The sequence below is a fragment of the Dipodomys merriami genome, unplaced genomic scaffold (genome assembly GCF_024711535.1).
Source record: "Dipodomys merriami isolate MVZ:Mamm:240054 unplaced genomic scaffold, mDipMer1.0.p SCAF_56, whole genome shotgun sequence".
In the NCBI taxonomy this organism is placed as follows: domain Eukaryota; kingdom Metazoa; phylum Chordata; class Mammalia; order Rodentia; family Heteromyidae; genus Dipodomys; species Dipodomys merriami.
The window spans coordinates 4,111,226-4,117,225 of record NW_027206135.1 but is presented as its reverse complement, the minus strand read 5'-3'; the positions used below and the strand labels follow the sequence as shown (position 1 = coordinate 4,117,225).

The window sequence follows — 6,000 nt, the reverse complement described above, 5'->3', positions numbered from 1 at the left end:
AAAGAAGTTGTCTTGTGACTTTAACTGAGCATCACTATCCCACAATACTGTGAAATTTGGGAAATTATGTAGCCACTTAATCACAATAAAAAAATTAAAAACAAAAAACAACAGGACAGTTCTTCAGTATTCTAATTGTAACAAAATGTAAAAATTTTAATCTATGGTGAAGTAATTAATACTTTGTATTAGATAATTTAAAAACTACTTTAAAAATGAGTAAAAAAAAAAAAGAAGTTGTCAACCTTTTTAAAGACTATGTAGCACACTCTAGTCTCAAAAATCCCCCAGCTACAACTTCCCTGTTGAGTCTACAAACACGCATCCTGATGCCTTGCCAAGTATTAATTCCTTGAATTTTGGAGGCATCTAATCACATTAGAATCACCAATTCATAAAATGATGTGATACTATTATGGATCTCAAGGCTTTACTTTAGGGATTTAAAGGGTGCAGTATGTACTGAAATGTTTATACAAAAAGTTTCCTAACAAAAGGCCTTACATGAACTCACTACTATAGGCTTGTTTTTCAGTGGCAAACGTACTTTCTCATGGTCAGTCTTAGAACTCTGAATATCTTGTTAATAGTTATTTTCAAGTTATCTGGTTTTAAATTATAAAATAGTAATGTGAGGGCTGGGAAGGTGGCTCAGTGGTAGAGCGCTTGCCTTGTATGCATGAGGCCCTGGGTTCGATTCCTCAGCACCACATAAGCAAAAAGGAAAAAGCCGGAAGTGGCGCTGTGGCTCAAGTGGTAGAGTGTTCGCCTTGAGCTGAAGAGCTGAGGGACAGCACCCAGGCCCAGAGTTCAGGCCCCACAACCGGACCCAAAAAAAAAAAAAAAAAATTCTGAACAAAATAGTAATGTGAGAAAATGGGTTGAAACATTGTTTTTGCTTACATTCTAAATAGGTCATCTTTACTGTGATAAATATTTACTGGCGTCATACTTTTAAAACCACAAATATGTTTAAAGATTCATAATTTTTTTTTTTTGTAGGTCATGGGACTTGAACTCTGGGCCTGGGCACTGTCCCTGAGCTCATCAGCTCAAGGCAAGTGCTCTACTGCTTGAGCCACACCACTTCTGGTTTTCAGGTGGTTAATTGGAGATAAGTCTCATGGACTTTTCTGAACTGAGATCCTTAGATCTCAGCCTCCTGAGTAGCTAAGGATTACAGGCCTGAGCCACCGGAGTCCAGTGATTCATAATTATTAACAGTAAGAATTTTTTTTTTAAATGTTGGGGCTCAGTGATTTGGGATGCTAGGCAAATGTTCTACCACTGAGTGAAAGCCTCAGCTGAGGAATTATTTTTGAACACCAAATGTGATTTCCAGTTTTAGAACAGGTATTTTGATAAATTCAATATGACTACTGAAATATAAAAGAAAACTTTCTATATTTGCTCAAAGAGAAGTCTAAAACCAGAATATAGATACATCTATTTCTGCAGGGTTTTTTTTTGTTGTTTTGATTTTTTTGTGGGTTTTAGGGCTTGAACTCAGGACCTGGGCACTGTCTCTGAGCTCTTTTGCTCAAAGCTAGTGCTCTTCCTCTTTAAGTCACAGTTCCACTTCCAGTATCCCAGTAGTTAATTGGAAATAAGAGTCTTATGGCCTTTCCTGCCCAGGCTGGCTGTGAACTGTGGTCCTTAGATCTCAGAAATTATTTTTCTTACTCCTGACTAAAATTTTTCAATGATCACTTCTACTCAAAATGCTTTTCATACCATGTAAAGATATACTACACCAAGCAGGATATGTAGATATGACAGAGAAAGAAGTCTGAAGGTAAACAAGATGTATCTTTTCAATATCATATTTATTGAAATATCATGATTACCTTTATGCATTTTTACATTATATTATGTAATGGATGATAAATGAGTACTATTTTATAGATTAAATTCAAATTAATAGAAAAACACCTTTCTGTGTGGTAAGTCCTTCCTTCTTCCTGGCACAGCAATTAATTAGACTGAAAAATAGAGTGGGAAAGTCAGGTACGGGTGGCTCAAGCTTATAATCCTAGCTACTCAGGAGGCTAAATTTGGAAAATTGAAGTTTGAAGTCAGCCCTGCAGAAAATTCCACAAGAATACCTACAAAATAACCAGCCAAAAGTAGTTGAGTACCAGCTGAAACCCTAGTACTTGGTGGGGGGAAGGGGAGGGAGGGAGGGACTTGAGAATGTAGCTCAGTGTAAATAAATGAGGCACAATTAAGGATAGAAGTATTACTCCTCATGTGCATTAAGGTAGAGAAATAGGTTAAGAACTATAAATATGAAGTTGTCTACTGAAGGCCGAGGCAGGATGATTTTGAGTTTAAGACCTGCCTAGGCAATAAAGAAACCCCACATCATCAACAACAAAACCCAAGAAAATCCCACACCTGCAGATAAAACAGGTTCAGATCTTAGAAAGCATGGTTAATGCTGGTGTTAAAATAGTACTTTGTATACACAGAAATGTGAATTAGCTGCAGGAGACTAAAGAGACTAAAGGAGACTAAAGGCAAGTACAGCCGGGCGCTGGTGGCTCACGCCTGTAATCCTAGCTACCCAGGAGGCTGAGATCTGAGGATTGCGGTTCAAAGCCAGCCTGGGCAGGAGAGACCGTGAGACTCCTATCTCCAATAAACCACCAGAAAACCTGAAGTGGCGCTGTAGCTCAAGTGGTAGAGCGCTCGCCTTGAGCTGAAGAGCTGAGAGACAGTGCCCAGGCCCAGAGTTCAAGCCCCACGGCCGACAAAAAAAAAAAAAAAAAAAAAAAAAGGCAAGTACAAAATTTTTAAGAAAATATTAGAACTAGGTCTTTGAGATAAAATTGAAAAAATTAGGAAGGTTGATGGTGAATGATGAAGTACCAAGCCACAGAGATTGAATTTTATCCTGTAGGAAAATGCAGTGTTTTAAAAAATTAAATCAATGGTACATCTACAGAAGATTAAACTTTTAAATGAAAATAATTAGAAGCAAAGGGCTACTCTGTTAACATGCTGTTGAAATTTTAAAAAATAAAGTATTTAATGCAACAGCGATTCCAAGGCTGGAGGAATAAAAGATTATGGTCTGTTTGGGGGCAGCTAATAAATGTGAACAAATTCTGTGTTTCTTGAAGCCTTTGTTTTTGACTCCAGCTGAATTGATCAAATGGAAAACAATTCCAGAGCCAAGCCATCAAAGCACAATAAAACCTGATCATTACATAATACCTATCAATCTTATCCATTAAACACTGTTTTGTACTCAAAATGGTGTTAGAAAGTTCAAATCTTGAAGTCAGATTCTTAAAATTGTTTTATCTGCATAAGTCAAATGGATTGAAGCAAAAGTTGTCTTCATAAGTACAGAAAATTAAATTTATTCATTTAACAGCCTAAACAGCTGTGACATTTGGCTTCTATAAACTTTCGTTTTTATTACTTTTTCCTTTTATAGCAAGTCATACATACCTCTCCTCACTATTTCTTGTATAGACCAAAATGTACCAGCTTCAGGATCTTTATATTTGTTATTTAACCGGTTTGAAAGGTTCTTCTGGATACCCACAGGGCTTCTTCCCACTTTCTTTTTGTTCATGTCAGCTCTAGGAGGCATTTCTTAAACATACTATCTGAAAATACACTCTGCTTTCCCAATATCTTCACTTTTATTTTGTAATATTTTAGCATGCTTATATTTAAAGCTTTCATGTGATTGTCTTAAAAATGCCACTATATTTATTTGGAATATTCATATCAGAAATAGATTTGACTCCCCCCCCCTCCCGCCCGCCATCCTTCTAGCTTTTCTCCGTAGACTTTATCACTATTTCGAAAAGTACACATACATCTTAACAGTTTGTCACTTCTATTATCTATCTACCCACTTTCAACAATGATTGTAGGCCCCATAAGGGCTAAATTTATGGTTTGTGATCAGCCCTACTAAAGTAGAAAAATTTTGTACCTTCCTATATATAAGTGTTTCAAATAAATATGGCATTTTAAACTAATCACGTGAAAACTTAATATATAAGCCTGCTCAAATAGGACAAAATAACTGTGTAAATAAGAAAACTATGGGAAAGTTTAAAGTTTCTAGCACTTTTAAAGACATTTTAATTTTTTGGCAGTGCCAGATGGGATCAAATCTAAGGCTTTATCATATGCTAAGCAAGTGCTTTACCACTGTTACATCCTAAACCTTTTTGCTGATTTGATTTTCAGATATTCTCATGCTTTTGCCTGGATCAGCTCTGGATTGATTTATGAGTACTGATATTCTCAAAAAGAATCCTCTGGGCTATATAGAAAAAAAAAACTTACTAGAAAAACATATAGACACACTGAATAAATGTTAAATAAGTTACATTTACTAAAAAAAAAAATAGCTTCTAATTTTTCTTTTGGAGTCTAGGTGTAGCTTTGCAGTAGAGTATTTGCCACATGTGTGAGGCGGTAGGTTTAAATCCCAGAACTGCAAAAAGAGAAAACAAAAAAACCCTCAAATACTTGAGATGTATTTCTAGTGGAAGAGTTAGTTATTAAAAGGGTTGCTTAAGCTACTAGTAATAAAAAGGAGTTTTTAAGAATTTCCTTGATAACAGTAAGAAAACAGATGGGAAGGTATTGATGATCATCTCCTACTTCTCCCAGGTATGTTAAGTAATAGCTAAACTTATTAGCATCAGACCTATCTCAAATGGTTAGGTCATTAATTTTTTCACCATTCTGATAATGCTCAAAGAGAAATAACACTTAAGAAATAACACTTTTTCCATGAGGTACAGATAGTAATATCCACCTGCAAAGGGAAAAAAAATACAATTTAATTTAGAATGTCAACTTCCAAGTAAATACACATATTACAATAGAGAACACAGTTTATGGACCTATTAATTTTGCTAATCCAACAATGGCTAGCTTGTGCATGTAATATCTGTAGGCTTAAAAACACCTAAATACTATAACCAAATGATACATGATTGAAGAAAATCTTTAACATTAAAACTTAATTTCTTAGGTTTTCAAATCTACTCATACATTAGTCTGTGTCCTCTTAATGAATTTGTACTTGAATATAGGATGCAAACTGAAATAGTTCTGAAATAGTTTTCTTACTAAGTCATAGATACTGCTAGAAGCCCAGCTTTAAACTCAATCCATAGTTCAACAAGGTGAAGACACTCAAAATTGGAATTATTTAGCACTAACTTTTAAAGAAACTTGGATTAAAAAAAAACACATTAGAGCCGGGCACTGGTAGCTCACGCCTGTAATCCTAGCTACTCAGGAGGCTGAGATCTGAGGATCGTGGTTCAAAGCCAGCCGGGGCAGGAAAGTCTATGAAACTCTTATCTTCAATAAACCACCAGAGAACCGGAAGTGGTGCTGTAGCTCAAGTGGTAGAGCACTAGCCTTGAGTTGAAGATCTGAGGGACAGTGCTCAGACCCAGAGTTCAAGCCTCATGACCGACAAAACAAACAAACAAACAAAAACAACAAAAAGATCCAAAACCCCCACAAAAGTAAAAAAGAAAAGTAATAAAACCTAATAAACAACTATATAGCTATTTCTTCTTGCAAAATAAATTGCTAGATTACAATTGACTAATAAAGGGTATAAATTATTTTACCACTAGCTTTTTGGATGTTCAAAATTAGTTACAAAGAGTTTGCTAACTTTACAAATAAAACTTCCAGTCCTACTGGGTGCTGGCAGCTCACACCTATAATTCTAGCTACATAAGAGGCTGACATCTAAAGATGGCACTTCAAAGCCAGCCAGATTCTTATTTTCAATTAACTACCAAAAAGCTGGAAAAAGAGCTGTGGTTCAAGTGGTAGAGCATTACGCTTGAACAATAAAGTTCCGAGACAGTATCCAGGTCCTAATTTCAAGCTGCAGAACCAGCACACAGAAAAATCCAACACAACAACAAAAAACTTCTAGTCCTGTTGAGTTACCTAAACATGTATTTTATTACAAAATGACCGGGAAAAAACTATGTA

The 6,000-nt window shown here is 35.7% G+C and overlaps 1 long non-coding RNA gene across 2 annotated transcripts in view; it reads right to left on the bottom strand.

The window, feature by feature from the left end:
• Positions 1 to 1,818: 1,818 nt before the first annotated feature.
• Positions 1,819 to 6,000, bottom strand: part of LOC138812181 (uncharacterized) — a 64,695-nt gene continuing 60,513 nt past the window's right edge. For both annotated transcript variants that reach the window (XR_011367565.1, XR_011367564.1), the window contains exon 5: positions 1,819 to 4,792. This is a non-coding gene — a long non-coding RNA (uncharacterized lncRNA). The remainder of the gene's footprint in view (positions 4,793 to 6,000) is intronic.